Source organism: Felis catus, chromosome A2 (genome assembly GCF_018350175.1).
Source record: "Felis catus isolate Fca126 chromosome A2, F.catus_Fca126_mat1.0, whole genome shotgun sequence".
Classification (NCBI taxonomy): domain Eukaryota; kingdom Metazoa; phylum Chordata; class Mammalia; order Carnivora; family Felidae; genus Felis; species Felis catus.
In genome coordinates, this window is record NC_058369.1 from 147,630,349 (window position 1) to 147,651,466 (window position 21,118).

Below are 21,118 nucleotides of genomic sequence, written 5' to 3' on the forward strand. Positions count from 1 at the left end.
CTGGGGAGGGGCAGAGAGAGGGAGACAGAGGATCAGAATCAGAGGCTCTGCACTGATAGCAGAGACCCCAATGAGAGGCTCGAACTCACGAGCCATGAGATCATGACCTGAGCCAAAGTCAGACGGTTAACAGATTGAGCCACCCAGGTGTCCCTGATGGCAGTTTTTAAAGTTTATTTATTTATTTTGAGAGAGAGAGAGAGAGAGGGTGGGAGAGAGCAGGCCCTGTGCTGTCAGTGCAGAGCCTGACACGGGGCTCCATCCCACAAACCGCGAGATCGTGACCTGAGCTGAAATCAAGAGTCAGTTGCTAACCGACTGAGCCACCCAGGCGCCCTTACATGTGGCATTTTTATTCTGCAGTTGTTTATGGACTGGATGCCTCCCAATGCAGCATGATTACGTCACACAATATTGGTAACTGTTCAGTCCCCCCTCCCCTACTCGTGTGCCCACATGGAGGAACACATACATACCCAGAGGGTGTATCAGAAGGGCATTACCCTCTGGGTGAGTACTTATGGCTGCTGTTAGGAGTCTGCATGCCCAGAAGGAACGCATGGCTGGGTACTGTTAGCCTTGCGAAATGGGCACTCCAGTAACTTCCTGCCCTTCTGAAGCCCCTTCCTGTGGGGTTCGTACCCCCCACCAAACAGGTGCGGCTTTGTCCTCAAGCTGGCTCTGCTAGGCCTCACTGATGATTTGCTAACCAACGTGGGAGTTTGTCAGAGATTTCCAGGGCACTAGAGTGGAGGTTTGAGAGAAAAACAGAGCAAGCAGCCACCAGACACTATCCTCTATCCACCTGTTCTCCCCAGGATGTCAGGAGATGAAGATTTGAAGGCGGCCTCTGAATGAGATGGTTTGACCACACACCCTGTTGCTCAGGGCAACTCAAGAAGCGGCAAGTGGAGGGCAGAGAGATGGGAGGGGAGATGGTAGGGGAGGTGGGGGTGAGCCTTAGAGCTGAGAGTAGGAGCAGAGTGACACGGGGTTTGCTCTATGGGCGGTGGTGGCAGCCAGCATGGGGAGGCTACTTCTAGCTCAGAGACAGACAGACTCCTGGGAGCTGTGGTTTATAGTGTCTGTATATTTGCTTTTTGTGCTTCAGAAGAGAGTTTTAACCAAGGCAAATGGATGTAGCATTGACTGTTGGAAAATAAGAAACCACACACCCATTCCCCATTGTCTAGTTTTCTAATCGGAAGGGCAGGCAGGCCAGACGTACACCAGGCCTTAGACTGCAAGCATTGGCTATAACTCCATGGAGGAGCTAGACAGACATCAGACTGTGACTTCCCTGCCATGTTCTTTACGGAAATATATGTTGACTGTTTAGCCCGTAAATATGCATTATTGGTTACTATGATTGGGATTTGGTCCTAAACCCTCTGTAGATCTCCAAGTCCCAGGAAATCATGTCAGTTCCCTTGTGTCCAAGCCTGAGCTTTCCTGCACATACCTCCTTTCTCTTGGCCCCACACTGGTTCCTGTTTAGTTTTCTTAGTAGGGCATGGGGAAAGGGGTTGGGGGAAGCCCTGGGCCCATTTCACTGCACCAGCCCTCCTGGAGGGCTGGAAGATGAGAAGGTGCAGATGACCATCTTAAAGGAAAAGCCAGGCACCCCAACACTCTCCAGCAAGGAGGGTCAGGATTTCAGGTGTAAGTCTTGCTTTTTCTGGCATCACCTCCTTCCCCATCCCCTTAGCCTCTTTGGTCTCAGTTTTGATTGTGGCTTTTTGAGACAGAGGCAGAAGGGGAGAGTTCGTTCCCTTCTGGGTTGGAGTAAGTCAGTATTAAAGTCACCTGGAGGGTTTCCTTAGGTGCTCTGGTCTCAGGTGGGCTAGTAAGTTTGTCTAAGACCTTTTCCTCTTCATGCTGCTTTCCTGCTTGTTGGGAATTACCTGAGCAGGCGTCCCATGCTGTGCCCTTTTCCCTAAAACATCCCAGATCTCCGCCTTGGATTTTCTTCCACTTACTGTTATTTGGACTTCTGCCAGAGGTGGTTGTGTCCCTGAGATCTGGAGCTTGCTCTCTGGACAGAACTCTCTCTCCTGGTCCGTAAAGCAATAGCGCTTTCTCCAAATGGGGGCCTATTCTGCCCCCCCATTAGATGGGGGTTAGTGTTAGATCCTGGACCCTCCCTGTTTGCCTGGCCATCTGCAAGTGATTCTTCCCTCCTGGGCAATTCCCGAGGCGTGACAGCCTTCATCTAGGGTCCTTCTGGCTGCTGGGTTGAGAGCTACTGTAGGGGCAGGACTGGAAGCAGAGAGAACATTTTGGAATCTCTTGCAATGACCCACGTGAGAGAAGGTGGTTCTCTCAGAATCCTTGTGGTGGAGTGTGGCGGAGTGGTGGAGGGGTGAATTCTGATTATATTCTGTGGGTAGAGCCACTGGGATTTCTTGACAAGCTGGGTTTGGGGTGTGAGAAGAACGAGTAGTCAAGGATGACTTCAAGGTCTTAGGCCTCAGCCACTGGAAGGGTTGTGTTGTCATGTATTGAGGTGGGGGATTTATGTGGGGAGCAAACTTGGGGTTGAGGGAAAGATTAGGAACTTAGCTTTAAATATGTTAAATTGAAATAAAGTTCTATATGTCCAAGTGGCAATATTGAGTAGACATTTGGATATAAGTCTGGATTCAGGGGAGACCTAGGCTGGAGATGTACGTAGGGGAGTCATCAGTGGGTAGAGATGGAGAAGGTGAGAGGAGAGAAGACCGAGTCCTGGGGAGTGAGCCCTAGGACACTCGAAGCCTAAGAGGCTGGGGAGATAAGATTTTGTTCACGTCTGTGCTTATTTTGTGTTTTCTGTCTCCCACTAGAATGTGAGCTCAGTGAGGGCAGTGACGTTTTCCATCACTGGCCCACACTCAATAATAACCTGCAGGATGGATGAATGTAGAGCTTTAAACCACTGGTGCCATCTCTGACGGTGAAGGGGGCTGTTGGCAAGCTTGTCTGCTTGGGTGCCGCTGATCCAAGCCAAGTCAGCCCTGAGGTCACAAGTAGGTGTGCACGGTGAGGGGCGACTCTCGCACACCCCCATCCAGCCTCCCCACTGTACTTTGAAGCCGCTTCTTGGAGGCCGGAAGATGAGGGAGGGGCTGCTCAGAGGATCCAGGAGCCCTGTAGGATGACCACAGAGACCACAGCTTTGGAAGGCGGCTGCTCACATGTGCCCTGTGGGGTGTCTCTGGGGAAGGGGACCCTGAGGCTCCTTAGAGCCAGCGCCTGTGATCTCACTTTCCTGCTGTGATTCTGTGTGTGTGTATGTTGAAGGCACAGGAGGTGCTGTAATCCTGTTATCCCTGTCCCTTCCCTCCCAGGAGTCCAAAATCCAATTCCCCGAGAATATCAGCAAACATGATAGATGCAGACATGGGAGGAAATGCCAGAAGGCCTTGGATGTCTCTGCCAGCTCCCGGTGGAGCCCAGCTCAGATGAGGGCAGTCCTGATGGATGAACTTGAGAAAGGCTCAGCTCTGTCCCAGACCTTCACAACCCCATATTTTGCTTTCCTTTCTGGAATTGCTGTGTCCTCTGCCAGGCTCAGGCATACCCCACTCTTTTGTACGTGCCCCTTTAATCCTGTACCCCACTGCTCCCTTCCTAGACCCAGCATCCGCTCCTCCAGTGGGATTTCTTGAGATCAGTGCTTTACTTTCTTAGCCTTCTTGGCTCCTCCCTGTTCTCAGCAAGGCTTTCTTTTTTGGTGTGATGTCCACCTGCAGTCTTCCAGGTATAGCACTGGGCCCAGCTCCGAGGGTACTGACCAGATGACCCTGTGTTCAGCCAGCAGCCGCCTGTCTCCTGTGTGTCTGGAGCTGCTTCCTGCGGTCGCAGTCTGTGTCTGTCTGCTCTTCACTCTTTCCTAAGAAGTTATCAACAACATGCTTTCAGACTGGTCATTGAAAATGGAACAAGAGCCTTTAGGCTTAAGGATTTATAGCATACAGACTCTTAAGAATAATAAAGTAATTAAGGGGGGGGAGGGCTGATGGGGAAGATACATAAAAATCATCCACAATTCTATGACCTAGGGATAACCACTGCAAGCACTTAGGTGTGTTTCCTTCCAGTTTTTTCCATGCGTTTTTGTAAAACATTGCTGTGATCAGACCATTGATTTCACTTTTCCCCCAGTCTGCTTCTGGGTGAGCATTACAGGTACATGAGAAAGAGGCACTATTCTGCAGGTCCTGTGCAGAGAGCCGTAGCTCCTGGAGCATTGTTCCAGCCCCATCCCAGACTCACCTCTGCGGCACTGAGAAATCTGTATTTTGGGTTTCACCAGCTTTAAGATCTTACCCAAGCTGAGCTCTCCCTGCACTCACTTGCTTCTTGAGAGGGGAGTAGTTACTCTGTTCCCTGTTTTTTTCTGAGTATAACAACATTGCATTCCACCCCCACTTGGCTTTAGGCAGCAAGGACCTCCTGGATCCCCTGTTGCGGGGAGGAGAGGGAGGCAGCTGACCACCCCTTCCTGGTCTAGTGGATGCCCCACCCTTTCTTTGATCTGTTTTTCCATTTGGAATTCAGAGCACTTCCTGCTTTTCTCCTTGGCAGAAAGGGCCAGAGGCTGTTTACTCTCCCATTACCAGTGAGAGCTAGCAGAAGCAAGCAGCCACTTCCCATGGATTCCCAGGAAAGCAGCCGCCAGACTCGCAATGTCACATGAGGGCACAGGTGGGCAGAGGCTTTTCTTTACAAAGTCAGAGTCTCTTCTCCAGCAGCGACTGAAGCCCCTGGAGGACAAGAAGGAAGGCTGCTCCTGCCCTTTGTGGCCCACCCCTAGGTCCCACAGTGCTTCCCAGCACAGGGCAGAACCTCACCCGAGTGAACCGATTGTGTCAGATCTGTTTATGTCTTCTCTCTTTGTACCCGCTGACCCCCTCTGAAATGTCTCTGAATTATCTCTGTCCACTTTGGCCCTCCAGGTCCTGCTCACCCATGCACATCCACTCAACTTCCCCCTCCTCCGAGTAGCCTCCTCCTGACTCTTTGCTCCAGTCCCTTCAGCACACTTGGACCCTTAGCACCACCCTTGGCACCGGAACTTGGCGCCTGGTTACGGCCCTGCTCTGGGCCTGTGCTTTGGAAGCCTTCTCTCTGGCCCTCCTCCCACCATACCCCTCCTCGAGGGCGTGGAAGTCCATAGTCCTGGTCTAATGAGTCACCCTTTTTCTCACCTTTGGAGGCAGCCTGTGGACAGCTGGCTCTCAGAGGGCAGGACCTATTTTATTCCCGTGTTCCTTGTAGATTTTGAAAGATGACTGGGTACGTACGTAGTGGGGCTTCAAAAAAATACTGGATGAGTGAATAAGAGAGTGATGCCACAGGGCATGATTCTTTCCAGGCAGAAGAACAGGGGGCACAGACTGGCCCAGGAAGTAGGTGAGGGATGGGAAGGGGTGCCATGGGAAGTCCCTTTATATTCCTTCCTAAAGGAATATAAAACAGGCCAGGGAAGGAGCAGGCCTCAACAACAGTGAAAATGCTTTGGGCAGATTGCCTCGTGAAATGCTGTAATCCAGAACTATATAAACTCAAGGGCACTTGGGCATCCCTGTGGGAAGGAAGCGTGGAGAATGAGTGCCCTGCAGGGTGGCTCTGGGATAGGGTGGCTTGTCCTAGGGGCTGGAGACCTCACCTCTGGGGTGGGGGTTGCAAGGCCAGGAACCCCAGATCGCTCGAGATGCTGGAGGTCCCATCTCCCTGGCTGGACACCAGGTGTTGGGAGTCCTGCTGTTTGCAGGGAATGGGGATAGAGTGGAAGAGGAATCCTTTCTGAGCCTACTGGCTGACTGGCTTTGGCCCCAGAGATGCTGTCGGGCTGTGTGTCCCAAGGAGCAGAGGATGGAACTACTAGAATTTAAAATGGCCGAGCGCTGCAGCTGGGTCCTTAGGCTTTTTGGTGGCTCCTGCTCCCTTTCCCACTCCCTTTCTCTTAATCTAATGCACAAGACTAAATTCAACTTAATTAGGAAGATTATATGTCTTATAAATTTAATATTTAATATTCAAGCAGAGGCTTTCCCCCCTCAGCATATTTATTAAAGGTGTCCCGGGGGGAATGTTAATGAGTCATGACGTCATAAATATTTGGAATGAAGGAGCTGGAAGCAGGAACGAGGGAAGAGGAGAGAGAGGAAAACAGATCATTTTAGGAACCAAAAGGGAATGAGATTTTCCTCTTGGATCGGGGCTTGTTGTGGAGGCAGCTTGGGCAGAAATACAATTTCAAGATTCAGAGCTGTGAGCTGTGTTCTTGTCCAAAGCCGAGGAGCGCTGGGGAGTGCCATGTGTGCTGGCTAAGTCAGCCTTGTTTTGCATCTGAGTGTGTGCTGTGCCTTCAGGAGGCCAAAGCACACATTTTAAAGAATAATGGAAGAAAACACCCTAGCCAGATGTTGCACCCATTCTGTCTTCTCTGTGGTTATTTGGAAGTGGTGTTGGTGTAGATTCAGCATTAGCATGACTGACCTTAGTGCTGCACTGTGATCCAGCTACTTAATAATTTATCATCAAAATAACACAGGGAGGGGAGCCATGGGGCAGAGAGGAAGAGGAGGAGCCTGGAAACTCGTCACCTGACCTTGGGAGGAACTCTTCTGTGGTTATACTCCCCGCCGCCCTTATTTCTCCAGACCCGCGTGAGGCACAAATTACGTTCTCTCCTGATGGATCTGGTATACTGAACAATCTGAATTGAGAGGGATACAAAGAAACCAGGACGAGTCTCTTCTCCCATCGCCTGATGCCTGGCTTTCCAGCCCCTTAGGGAATTAAAAGGCAGCTTGGTTTCGTCCAATGTGTACCTCGTCCCACTGCCCATCCGGGTCGGCCTCCCTCCCGTTCTCCTCTCAGAGCTGCTGCAGTGGCGCTGGGCACGGGCTGCTTTTCCAGGAATGGCATTAAGCAGATAAGAAACAAGATGTCTTTCAAGTCTGCCCACTTTTCTCTGGTCCGTTTGCCACCAGCTCAGTCCAGGCCACCAACTTCTGCCCCCTGGACTAGGCTGACGGCAGACAGAGCCAGAAAACTGCGGCAGCAGCCTGCTGACCAGTCCCCCTGGCACCAGGAGCGGCATTACGATCCCTTCTCCACCCGCAGCCACTCTCTGTTTTGTAGCTGGTGAGAGGGTTTTATCTGCTCCTGCTAGACGCCCTCTCGAAGCAGCCTTTGTCCTGAGGATAAAGTCCCCTCCTGGGACCAGGCCCTTCGTGAGCAGGTTCTAGCCAACTCTCCAGTCTTGGCCATCCCTTTGTCCCTCACCCCCACCCAACTCTGTGTGATCCAGTCACTCTGAACTTCCTGTAATTCCCCAAACCTACTTGCCTCTGTCCTCTGGGCATTTGCATGTCCTATTCTCTTTGCCTAGATTTCTTATCCTCCTTTTCTAGCTAATCCTATTCAACCTTCAGAGCTCACCTGAGGTACCACTTACTCTGGAGAGCCTTCCCTAACACCCCCACTAACTAAGCTGGGCGCCCCTCCATGCTCTCCTGTGCTGATCCTTCCCGTCTTTGAGGATATATCACATATATTAGCTGGTTTACCTCCCCACCTGACTGTAAGCTCCCTGAAGGCAGGGATGATTGTCTTTATTCACATCTGTGTCTCTAACACTGAGCCTCCCGAAGGACACAGAGCTGAGGAATTCAATGTGTGACTGCTTGACAGACTGACCGACTGAACGACAGGACATGGAAATGGGGGGAAGCCTCTGCACGTGAGACTATTGGCACGTCATTTCAGTTACAGAAAGTTAATGTAAGAGTTTGCTGAGTGATATTTGTCCAGTTGCCTCAGCTTGTAGAATCACAGGTAGGTCCTCAGCCCCGAAAATAATAGGTACTCTCACTATGCTTACAGAGGCTTCCAGAAGACCCCATCCGCAACTGTCACAGCCCCGTCCGCCTCCCTGATTTATTTAAGCAAAATACAAGAGAGAAGTCAAGATAATTTTCAGAGATACGGAGTTATAGGCCTGGAGGGAGAGTACCGTGGATTTCCCTCACCCCCCTTCTCTGTGGAAAATGTGCCCCTGAATCTGAGTGAAGTGAAGGTGGCCCCAGAGGAATCAGCGGTGGAGACTGGAAGTGCCCACGTGAAGGGGGTGCTGGGGCTCATCCACCCCCTGGAGGAGGAGATGGGCTGGGTGTGCCCTGGTGTGTTTGGACATCGCTTACCCCTCTCCCCCACCTTCAGGGCACAGGCAGCAAGGGCACACTCAGCAGCAGGTAAAAAGTCCACAGCGGGGGCTGATAGACCCCATTTCTGTTCCAAAATGCTCCTTGGCTGCGGGTGGAGAAGGGATCGTAATGCCGCTCCTGGTGCCAGGGGGACTGGTCAGCAGGCTGCTGCCGCAGTTTTCTGGCTCTGTCTGCCGTCAGCCTAGTCCAGGGGACAGTAGTTGGTGGCCTGGACTGAGCCGGTGCCAAACGGACCAGAGAAAAGTAGGCAGATTTGGAAAATGTCTTGTTTCTTATCTGCCTGTGTGGATTTTTTATTACAGGAATATTTTATTGGAGAAATCTTCTGCAGGGCCAGCACCAGCTCCATAGGTGCTCTCACCTCCATGTCCTGCCTATCTGGGGGCCTCAGTGGTGGCCAGCCCGAAGATTTGAAAGCACAAACCCTAGTCCTTTAGCTCTAGGGTCAAGGTGCATGTGATGGGGAAATGAGTTACTATGGCAACCCAGAGAAAGTTTGGGTTTTGCCTGGCAGATGGGAGGTAATCGGGGCAAAAATGCAGTGATGAGCAAAGGCATTTGGCTCAGATAATAGGCCTTTGTGACTCTGAGCCACCCTAACCCAGAGCAGAGGAAAAGGGAACTGTGCATGCTTAACAACATGCACCTGTCGGGCTGGGGAGTGTGGCCCAGCAGCCCTGGGGGAAGGCAAGTCTGAGTTCTGACCTAGTGGAGCTTCTAGGAGAGGTTGTCGTAACTATGGGAACTAGAAATGCATGAGGTCTGGAAAGATGGGCCTGGGCCCTGCCACACCTGTGCGATATACAAAGTGGCTTGTGATCTGAGATCTGCAGGGCAAGGAGGGCACTGAAGGTGCTGAGGGAGTTGCAGCAGGCAGGACAGAAGCAGATGAGACATTGTCCCTGGAGACCTGGAGAGAGTTTTCGTGGAGGGGCAGGGGAGGTTGTGGGAGCACCTTGGTACTGCCCACTGGTAGTGTCACTGCAGCACACTGGGCCCTCAGCTCTATGCGGTCTTCTCATATCATCCAGGAAAACCTCCCCTTCCTGCCCTCTCCCTCCACACCCCCCACACCACCCTGTACTCTGATCCACAACTCTGCTCTGCTCCAACAGTGCTAGTGAGTTCCAGCACATTGCTGCATTTCTCCCAGTGGTTCTACTTCCCTTGTCCCCCTGTTGGTCCTCAGGCTCCTTGTAGGGCTTTGGTGACATCCTGGGGGGGAAGGCTTCCGATGTTTCGAAGCCTGGGAAAAAAGAAGCCGGCAGTGGCTAGAACCCCAAAAGGCTTTCAAATCTCTTCCCCACTCCCTGCCCTTCTTTCCTTGGTTTTCTTTTGACATTTGAAGCGTAGGAGAGGGACTAGCTGAATATCTAATGCTACTTACTCGTAGCTGTCATTTGTTGAGTATTTGCCATTGCCAGGCACAGTGACAGGCACCTGGAGTTACTGTTTTCGACACAATAGCTCATCACAGCCACCGAGCGAGATAGGTTCTGTGTTATCCCTGCTGGACAAATGGAGAAAATAGTGCCTGGAGAGTTGTGGTCTCATCCAGACCCCCCAGTGAGTTAGTGGCAAAGCATTCGCTAAGTCCGATGGCCAGGACTTCTCCCTCATCATGGCTGATCAGCAGCAGTGGGCACCACTGACCACTGTCTCCTGTTTAAAACGCTTAACTTGGCTTCTGGACACCTCCTCCCTTAATGACTGCTCCTTCCAGACTCTTGTTGGTGTCTCCTTATCTTCTGGACTTCCAGCCATTGAAGGCTCTGTTCTGGGTCTCTTCTCTCCCTGTGCTCATTCCCTTGGTGACCTCGTTTAGTCTCCTGAAAGTGCCAGCTTTATGCTGACCATTCCATATTGCGTCAGGTGTATATTGTAATGCGCTGGACTCTTTGATAACTCCGCTTAGATATCTACCAGGCATCCCAGAGTTACCGTGACAAACCTGAACTCAACATCTTCTGTTCCAAACCTGCTCCTCCTGCAATTTTCCCATCATAATAAATGACAACTCCATCTTTCCGATTGCTTAGGCCAAAAATCATTGAGTCTTCCTTTTTTAATTTTTTTTTTAACGTTTATTTATTTTTGAGACAGAGAGAGACAGAGCATGAATGGGGGAGGGTCAGAGAGAGGGAGACACAGAATCGGAAACAGGCTCCAGGCTCTGAGCTGTCAGCACAGAGCCCGACGCGGGGCTCGAACTGAAGGACCGTGAGATCGTGACCTGAGCCGAAGTTGGCCCGCTCAACCGACTGAGCCACCCAGGCACCCCCATTGAGTCTTCCTTGACTCCTTTTCTCTTTGTCCACATCCAGTCACCAGCTCTACCTTTAAAGAATATCTAGATACCCCTTTCACCCTTTCTTTCACCCACCCTGGTCCAGGTCTCGTTCATCTCTTGACAGTTGCATAGTCCTCTGGCCTCCCAGTCTCCCCCAACATCTGTTTCTTACACAAATGCCTGACCAATTTCTTTATATATGACCCAGGTCACATTACTTCTTAGTTCAAAACCTTGCAGTTCAAAACCTTTCTCCTCACTTAGGAGAGAGCCAACAGCTTCACAATGGTCTCTGAGGTGCAGCGTGAGGTGGTCCTGCCACTTCTCAGACCCTAACCTTTTATTGATCTCCCCAGACCTATGACAGCAGCCACCCAGGCCTCTGCTGCGATTTGGATATGCCAAACACCTTCCTGCCTCAGGGCCTTTGCTCTTGCTGTTCTCTTTGCCTGGAATGTTCTTCCCCCAGATAAGTGTATGGTTATGCACTGCACAAGGGAACCTGCTTGGGGTTAAGGAAGGATTGAAACAAGCCTGTGTTCTGCTCACCAAGTGGTGCACCATGGGACTTTATCCATTCTTGGGGGGCACTGTTTTCTAATTTGCAGACAGGCTTGCTGTGGTCTAGCTGTTGTGTGGTCCCCTAAACTCTGTGGGCCTCAGAGACCCGTGGGGGTGCACTAGAGAGTGAATGCAGGCTACAGTGGTACGGGAAGGTACCCCTGACAGGGAGAGAGAGTGGGGATCCTGCCAAGATCTGCTCTAAAGTTGTTGATTGCCTTTGGAGGCTTGCCTGGTATCCTGGAAGTCTTATTGACAACAGGAGGATGTTGAGTGAATAGAGGTCTCTCACATGCTTCCTGGAGCAGGTTAACAGAGTTCACAGAGCTACCTAGTCACTTTCACATACCTGAGACTCTAAGAGGTCCCTTGGCAGGACCTGCATGGGGCTTGGCACGAAATGCGTTTTTGATCTCTCTCTTTCCAGAGTCCTACCTTTGTGCAAGTTTCTGGGTCCCAGAAGGCTCATTGTGTGCCAGGGACAGAGGTAGGACTGAAGCTAAGAGCGTGGACTTTTGAGCCAGACTGCTGTGTTCAAATCCTGGTGTCTCCATCTATCAGCTGTGTGTGACCTTGGACTAGTTACCTAACTTCTTGTGCCTCTTTCCTTAGCTATCAAATGGGAATAAGAATTGTACACATTAAATGAGTTATTATGTATTTCACATAAAAAAAATGGGGGCTGGAAAACCTGGTCGCCTAATTTACTCCTTGGGGAAACACAAAAGAATGTGCAGTTTACTGCGGGAAGAGGGCGGGAAACTGCAGTTAGCAGGGACCCCTCTATACAGAGAGCCCATTCCTGTAGCCTTGAGCTGCCTAGATAGGGGGCTTTGGGGGTTGGAAGAACCCAGTGTAGGAGGAGTCCTTTAGGTATCTGGCTGCAGCTTACACATGACTGGGGCAGCGGTGAGGACTCTGGGACTGTCTGGGGGCATTGGTGGTTCCAGGAAGGAAGCAGCTCTCAGAGTGGCCCTTTCTTTGGCTGATCGTGCATTTGAGTTACAGACAGGGGTAAAGCTGGAGGCAGAGGAACCCTGCGGGCAGTGGGGAGCTTGGGCAGAGGCAAAGAGGAGGCTCACCATTCACATATTCTATCTGCCTGGCTGGTGCCTGACTCAGAGCCGAGAGATTTCTCGAGAGAGGACAGGCTTGGTTCTGAGATGGCACTCATGTCTCACACACTCCCTGAGAGCTTCCTTGGGGACAATGACTGACGTGAACTGTGCCAAAGCTGTTGGTTTCTGTGTGGAAGGAGCTGGTGTAGGCGGGCAGGAAGGTGGGACCCCCTGAGTGTGATGGGATCTTAGGTGCCTATCATTTTCTTAGAAAGGTGGCTAGGGTCAGTAGCCTTCTGATTCTGGCTCCCTGCCACGTTATGAAAAAGGTGCTGGAGGCAGGCTCCTGAGAGGAGAGCATGAAAGAAGCTACTTTGGGTTTCTCCGTTAGTCTTACAGGGGTGGGGGCTAAGCTGTGGGCTCTATACTGTGCTCCAGCAAAAAGTAAAAATCAACCAACCTACCAATTGGGACTAACATGAAGGAGCTGATTTCTTTTGTTAGTGGGCATTAAAACAAATTTTTTTAATGTCTATTATTTTTAGAGAGAGAGAGACAGAGAGCAAGCAGGGGAGGGGCAGAGAGGGTGGGAGACACAGAATCAGAAGCAGGCTCCAGACTCTGAGCTGTCAGCATAGAGACCGACACGAGGCTCAAACCCACAGACTGCGAGATCATGACCTGAGCTGAAGTCGGACGCTTAACTGACTGAGCCTCCCAAGCGCCCTGAGCATTTTTTTTTAAAAGTAAACTCTATAACCAATGTGGGGCTTGAACTCACATGCTCTACTGACAGAGCCAGCCAGTACCCCTGTCAAATGAGAATTTAAAACAAGAAAAGGAGGGGTGCCTGGGTGGCTTAGATGGTTAAGTGTCTGACTTTCACTCTGGTCTTGATTCTAGGTTTATGGGTTTGAGCTCCGCTTTGGGCTCCACACTGACAGTGTGGAGCCTGCTCGGGCTTCTTTCTCTCTCTCTCTCTCTCTCCCTCTCTCTCTCTCTGTGTCTCTCTCTGTGCCCCTCCCTCACTTGCACTCTCTCAGAATAAATAAGTAAACTTAAAAAAAAAAGAAAACAAAAGGAAAAGAAACATTGCCTTAAAGCAATAACAATAATAAAAACACCATTACTATTATTACCAATTCACAAAGGATATTTTAACATGAAAAAGGGACTGTTCTCAGGAGGGGAATGATCTCAGAGTAAAAAGGTCATTCTGAAAGGACAGTTGGCAACAACCACACACACACACACACACACACACACACACACACACATGCACACACACACACATGCACATCCTGCATTATCCTTATTTTAGTTTTCTCATTGTGATAAAGTCTGATGAAAGTGTTCCCCTGAGTAGGCCTGGTCTATAGATTGGCCTTGAAGACAAAGGACTCTGGGTCTCACCGAACTGTGGGGTCTGGAGAAGGATAGGGGAGGGCTGGAGTGGGAAGTTACCCTTTGGGCTGACAGATGGCCTGCCCCAGCTCCAGGGGCTGGTAGAGCTGGGGAATTTTCTTGAAGCAGGCCAGGTTGATTCTTCCAGTGCAACTCTTCTTAGAAAAGGAGAACTGGAGGAGGAAGAGAATAATAATGGACTACGCCCTGGTGGGATCTCCTTCCATTTCCCCTCTTCCACATGCTCTTCCCCTGTTTGCTGTTCCAGTGGTCACTGTTCTCTCTCTAGGGTGGATTGAGTTTCCATTCTTGGAAGGAAGCTCAGTTCAAGGCAAAGGCTTGGCCACAGCTTCCTAAAGTCCAAGGGGCATCCCTGCTGGAAACCTACATCCAGTGCCTGGGGACCAGTCTATGGGAACCCTGTCTAAGTTTGACTTTGGCTGGTAGATCTCTCCCCTGGGCCCCAGGTGACGGGCTGTTAAGAGTTTCCCCAGAGAGACATGTTTTTTACCTGCGTCACCTTCAGAGACTTTTTTCATTGGTTCAGCTTTTTTATTTGTTGTTCTCAGCTGCTGACTTACATTGTCTTTATCTGCTCTTACCGTGAGTTTTGACCATCTCTCAAGTGAGAAAATGCCTAGCAAAACATCAATTTCCTCTGAACAGAGATTCTGAATTGTCCATGAAATGAAAGCTTGTTCCCTGAAAGAACTTTAATAGAGTCACAGCACAAAGGTTGCAGCTGAGCCACTTGGACCTTTGGTGGCTGCAGGCACCAAGCACCTCCATACAGGCATGTTCTGCGTTAATGTGTGCCAGCACACATACAGCTCTGCCTGTGTGTTTACACACGCCCTCACGTGCACACACACACCACTGATGGGGGCTGGAGGGCAGGGCTTGGGGGAGCAAGGAAAGGGAGTTTGAAGGAGACAGCCACTTTTCTCTTCACCTGCCACTGAAATGAACTTTGGATTAGAGTAGAAGCTTGAATCCAGTCCCTGCTCTGTCTCTAGGTGCTGTAGCACCTTGGAGAAGTCACTTCACTTCTCGGAGCTTTCTTTGCAAAATGGATATGAAGACCTCCAGAGACTCTGTGTCAGTCAGCATTTGAGGCAGGAAACAGAAACCATTGTAGATATTTCAAGCAGAAAGGAATTTTATGCAGAGAATTAGGACTTTACAAAATCACTGGAAGAGCTAGGAGAATGAAGTCAAGGCCAGGGTCAGAAAGCTCCTGCCATCGTGCTTGCCTTTGCTGTCACTGTCACTGTCACAGCTTCCCCACACCCTTGACGCTGGTGATGTGACTGTGGACCCTGGAGTCCAGCCTCCACCAACAGTTGCGTCTGCCTGGCCCTGCTTGTCTGAGCTCTGCAGAGACATGGTTTCCCGTGGGCCCCACTCTCCAAATGCAACAGAAATGCATCAAATCGGCAGAACCTAAGCTGAGCTATGAGACCGTCTGGGAGGTGTAATTTTTAGCTTTGCAAGCCCTGGAGATGGGAGAAATGGAAATTGAGACTCGAGAGGAGCATCTGGCATAGTCTTCTTGTTCCAGAGTTCCATGATTCTGCTGGGGATATTAGCCCTGGGGAGTTTCAGCAGAAACACCAGATTTTGAAAGTTGTTGGTCTTGCTGCACTTTCCCCAGGCTCCTGTGTGCCCCACACGCCCAAAGGGTGAGGTGCCTTGCCTGCTGGTGCAGTGGGCACGGAAGACCCTTGAGTTCTACTTTCGGCCTCCACTCTCTGTGGCGAAGAAATCTGCCAATTGCCTTCTCTTCCCTGGGTCCATTTTGCCCCAGCTCCTGTCCTCAGGTGAGAATCTGGAGGACAAAGTTCGGGAGGAACTTTAGGAGTTCTCCTAAACCAAGAGTTCTCCTCTGGAGTCACATGGCCGAGGCCTGAGCCCTATCACCTAAGCACAGATGGTGCCCTTCTCTGCTGGGAGGGGACTGGGCAGAGTCTGAGTTCAGTGGGACTGTGACATGGAGCAGGGATGGAGGGAACAGGCTCAATTTCCTTCTTCTTCCCTGCTTTCCTGACATGGCAACTTGGGATCATGACCAGAATGGAGGATGGGAGGCTGGCTGCTGCTGCTAGAGTACCAGGAACAGGAGACAGAAAGGAAGGACAGAATTTTATACATTGTTCAATGAGAGACTTCTCCCATGCCTGCATTCCTCCTCTATATTGGGGTTAATTGCATCCCTCATCCATTCATCTCAGTAGAGCAGCAGGGAGGGGAGATGCCACGGAGTGGGAAGATGCCCCTCCTTCAAAAGCTGGGCTCCAGATCCAAGAGACAGTAGTAGTGACAGTGCATGGGGAAAGCAGGAGAGGGTGGCAGGGTCGATCTGGTGGAGACCTGCGGATGCCCACAGGGCTCCAATCTCTTTCCCCTGGTGCATCGTTAGGACTTTGTCCCATGGAAACTGCCTGGGAAAGGCCTGGGAAACAGTAAACAGTTTTTTGAGGCAGTGGCATCCAAAGGTAGGTGGACAAATAGTTTTGAGCACTTGGGTGGCACCATAACTACCCTGGTCCCCTTGGAGCAGGCGTGTGACTTATGGGCGGGCACAGCTGGTCATCAGTGTTCTACTTGGGAAGGCTTCCAGAGACCAATCCCCTTTCCTGATGGGGAAATTTATGGGCTAAAAAGAAGAGTCCATGGGTCCTTTTGGGTATGGGCCCCTCTAGTGGCAAGAGCACTGCGTATGTCAGTGGGAAGTTCTCCAGTCCAGTTGGGCAGGAGGTCTGACCTTGTCTCGGCCCCATCACTTCACCTCTGGGGGCCAGCGCTGTCAGGGGACATAATAGCCATGTCTGCTGAGGGCTCTCTTGGCTCTGATGGTCTGTGATTCCAGGTCTCCTGCTCACCTGTTCCCTCACCTTTCCTGCAGACTGTGTGTTCCTGCTCCTACTTGCCTCAGAGTGAAGCGGAGTCGCCCCCATACTCTTTTCTCGGGCAGGTGGAGGGGCAGTCTTGCATGTCCAAAAGACCCCCTTTGGCTTTTGGGAAAGAGCCGGATGTGCGCTGAATACAACCCCCGATGTTGTTATTCAGCAGGAAGAAAGACCAGAAAGAAAAGCAAAGGGAGAAGATATTGTTTGGGTACAATCTGTGTTTGCAATTTTCCACATCGGTTCTTTTTATGAACGCTCCAAAAACAAGACAACAGCGGCGGCTGATTCAATATGCACCATGCAGGAAAACAATAAGGAAAAAAAATAAGGGTTTTTAATAAGCACTTGGAAAGGCTGTAATTAAATCTCGGGCTCTGTTTGGAAAACAAGAATCTCATTTAGTGCTTTTGCCCCAGCGCTCCCTAACATCTGCACCCGTGTTTTCTGCTGGGCAATTACTGCGTCCTCTGCGGCTTGATTAACAAATACAGGTGCAGGGATGCCTCGGGAGGGGGATCCCAGGATGGAGGGAGGGGCAGGTGCGGGAGAAGACTTGGCACTCACCCCAACAGGTGTCGGGGACCTGAGGGAGGAGGATGCCTGGCTCTGCCCAGAGTCTCAGGGCGGGGAAGGAGGAGTGAAGGAAAGGAGAGTCCCCCTGCCTCTCCTGCCTGCTTTGCTTAGAGCCTGATTTCACCAAGGAGCCCAGGGGTTATGGGAACACTGGAGGCCCTCTGGCCTAGGATTCAAGGACTTTAAAAGAGGTGACCCGAGAGAGAAGGCGCATTCAGGAAGAGAATGGGAAGCCCAAATCAGTGGGGGTTGTGTGCCCACAAGCAATATTTCTTTTTAGGAAATTTGCTAAATGTATAGGAAGAATGGTTGTCCCCTATGCCTTCTGCAGTTCAAAACCTCCTCCTCCTTGACCATGGTCCTCCTCCTGTCCTGTGGAAATGACCCTTTCCCCCAATAGTGTACTATTACTGTACTGCTGCAAGGGGCCAGACATCTGTTGGGCACTGCCCTGTGCTCTCACTTGAGTGGCTCACCCTTGCCGGGGCATCAGTGCTGGCTGTTAGTATCTGTTTTCTGGAAGGGGAGGTTAAGGCACAGACGTTAGATAATGCCACACAAGTACATAGCTGGTAGGAATGCAGTTAGTTCTTTTTTTTTTTTTTAAAGCTTATTTATTTATTTTGAGAGAGATAGAGACAGTGAGGGAGGGAAGGGCAGAGAGTGAGGGAGGAGAGAATCTCAAACAGGCTCTGCACTGCCAGCACAGAGCCCATTGTGGGGCTTGAACTCATGAAAAATGTGAGATCGTGACCTGAGCTGAAACCGAGAGTCAGATGCTTAACTGACTGAGTCACCCAGGCACCCTTGGAGCTAGTTCTTGAACCCAGGATGTCTGGTTCCAGAGGTCACTATTAACCCCTCCCTGCCTCAGTTCCCCTGCTATTTACCAGAGACACTTTCACACTTCTCTGTCCTACAGATGTTTTAGCAGAGTGCCTGCTGGGAGAGGGCAAGAGGGCGTCTTGGTCAGGTCTGAGTTAGGGGAGCAGCTGAGATTCCTTTCCTGGAGCCCAGGGTTTCAGGGATGTGATGTTGGGGAAAGGTATGCAAGAACAGCCAGGTCCAAAGAGATGTTGGGGCTTGTACCAATAGGCGATGTCTCAGTGGGAAGCGGGGTCTGCAACCGTGGGCAAAGCTACCAATACATAACACCTTTTCTAGAAGGTTTTTCCAAATCTAATGCATTATCCAAATGTTATGTACTATGAAGATATGTACTACTTACAAATATTTTTTAATGTTTGTTTACTTTTGAGAGAGAGAGAGCGAGAGTGAGTGCACACGCGTGCGTGCAAGAGAGAGAGAGAGGGAGACACAGAATCTGAAGCAGGCTCTAGGCTCTGAGCTGTCAGCACAGAGCCTGACACAGGGCTCAAACTCACAAGCTGTGAGATCATAACCTGAGCCGAAGTCGGATGCTTAGCTGACTGAGCCACCCAGGTGCCCCTGAAGATATGTAATATTGATTGGGTGCTTTGTCCAGAAGCATGGTTCAGGTTGGCTCAACCCAGAGGGCTGAGCGAATCTGTTTACTTTTGGTGTTTTGTGTTTATTTGCTGGCTGTCTCGGTTTTCAGTTCTCTGAAGCAGAGACCAAGTCCTTTGGAAAAGTTTGGCTTTTCCTTTCTATCACCATGTGACCTTCAGGAAAGGATTCTCCCTCCCTGAGTCTCAAGGACAGATGGATTTCCTTGTTAGAGACTGGGTCCAACTCCATGGTGCTACCTTATGGCTTTGAGATCCCCCACTCTTGTCATGGCTACATCTCAGCTCTAGCCAGAAGCTGGCTCTGGCCCCTTCCTTCCCGGCTCCTCCCAACAGTGCTGAGGGTACTACTCTCAGTGCCAGCTGGAAGTTGCCCTGTTGGTGTGTGTATTCATGGCAACTCCTATTCCCAGTGCCAGGCTCCTGGAGGAGAGCTGAGATTCTACAGCAGCCAGCCCCCTCCCCATCAGTTGGCATTGCTTCTCTCACTCTTTGAAATGAAGAGAAGGGAAAGCTTCTGATGCTCTGCTCACCGCTGCCTCTTCTGCTATTGAGGCTGCTGTTGCTTGCTGCTGCTGTAGCTGTTGGGGCTACAACTGCTGAGGTGGTGCTGGTATCATCTTGACCGAGAAGGGCAGGGGAGAGGGGAGGGGGGGAAAGATTGAGAGAGATCGAGAGAGGAGAGCAAGTGAGCATTACCAAACAGGGAAGTCAGTCTATATCCTTGGGACCAACTGACTTAGCAATATCTCCTGCCATCAGGCAGCCAATGCAAATACTGCAAATCCAGATGAAGATGAAAGCAGGCTATTCCTTTAATTCCAGAACATTCTGCGTGACATAGTTTTGAAGAGAGGAAATGGTTAGCCAGTACCCATTAATACTAATTCCAAACTTTAGAAAGCACCTGAGTATGTCATTGGCAACACAACCTTGCATACATATCACACTCTCTTCAGAGAGCTCTGATGATAGTAGTGAAGACATGATTTCATTTATCCTCACTGCCAAGCCCCCCATTTTTCAGATTCAGATAGAGGCCAGGGAGAACACAGCATGTTAATGGCTAAATTAGGTGTCTAGTTCCAAGCCATTGCTCCTTCATTGAAATTCCTTAATTCAATAGGATACTGAATATAATCCTCTTTCAAGACACCCTGTGTCACCAAGACTTCTTAGCATGCTCAACAAATGGTTCTTATTCATGGTGTTTGCTGAACTGGTGACTGTGCTGGTTGGTGTCTGTGAGGGTGGTTGAAGCAACTGTGGTGGCCCAGTCTTTCTTCCATATGGCACAGGTGAGAAATTGGTCTAAGCTGTGGCTTCTACGTTTTTTGTCAAGCCCGATTGGCAAGTTCTGCAGCTTAGTTCTTGCATGTTGTCTTCATTGATTATTTGTAAAGGATCCAACCATGGCCTAAATAGACACGGTTGATGCACCGAAACAGACATGGCGCTGCCCTTGACGAGTGGGTGCTCTGAATGAATGAAAGAGCACATGACTTGGGTGTCAGACATATCTGCAGTGATGAAGGTCAAGGTTGAAGAGAAGACTACGCTTTGATCTTTGACCATTCCCTTTCCATGCTTCTACAAGAGTAGGAGCAGTGACTTTCTGTGACACCCATGGTCCCTAATGGTAGTTAGAGGTGATGAGCTGAATTCAGAACTGACTCCACTTCTACTATTAGTGCTTTTTGGGTAGCAAAGTTTGAAAGCATGATTGAAGGACATCAAAATAGTTGAGGGAATATAACATGCTTCCACTATTCTCTGGGGGAAGCTGGTCTTCCAGTCTTTTAGGTCCTTCCTGGGTAAGTGGAGGCAGCTCTGCTAGCCATTTCGGTGCCAGACTTTGGGTGTACCAGGTCCTCACTGTTGATATGGATCAACAACCTTTTTGGTGCTAAGTAGTGCAGATGGGTGCATGCCTTTTTTGTATGAATCTGAGCAGACCTCATGGTTAGTAGGGGAGGAGAAGACAACAGAGAAATGAAGGACAGGACTGTATTGGGTGGGGCCTGAGTTGGATAACCTCTAAAATTCCTTCTGCATGTGAGTGTCTGTGATTCTGTAAATAGTTGAATAGAAGGAGGTAAATATGAATGTGATAAATGTGGTGAGAGGTAGGAGCGGGTCAGAACCAGTTTCTCAGGGTGACCTGGCCCCTCCCTCTTACCCACCTGCTGCCCCCACAGTGCCCTGAAGATGAGCTCCTGTCTGATGCAAAATCCAAGGTCTGATAACTTACCAATTTTTAATTCTAGAGGCAGCTCTCCTGAACTAAGCAACGGTTTCTTCTTTTGCCCTAATTCATGAAGCTTCTTAGCTGATGTATCCAGCCTTCCCTGGGATCTACTCCCTACCATTATATGGATAGGAGGCCACACAAGTCATCCGCACCCCACAAAACTGCATATGCCAATAAGGTCAGCTGCTAGTGCAGAGTCCAGAGCATGGAAGGCTTCATGAAAGGTTTGCTGGAGTGGTTTGAATTGTTCTGCATCAACAGAACAATTTATGGCAATGCTTACAGAATTCAGTGTGGATGAGAATCATCTGGGCAGGATGTTAAAATGCACATTCCTAGGCCCATCCCCAGAGATTCTCATTCACC

General features: G+C 50.2%; 1 long non-coding RNA gene across 1 annotated transcript; it reads right to left on the bottom strand.

Moving 5' to 3' along the window:
- Positions 1–230: 230 nt before the first annotated feature.
- On the bottom strand, positions 231–5,859 carry LOC123384034. Its single transcript, XR_006594583.1, has 3 exons — positions 5,654–5,859; positions 5,193–5,310; positions 231–3,874 (listed from the first exon to the last, which is right to left on the bottom strand). It is a non-coding gene; the product is annotated as an uncharacterized LOC123384034 (long non-coding RNA).
- Positions 5,860–21,118: the final 15,259 nt, after the last annotated feature.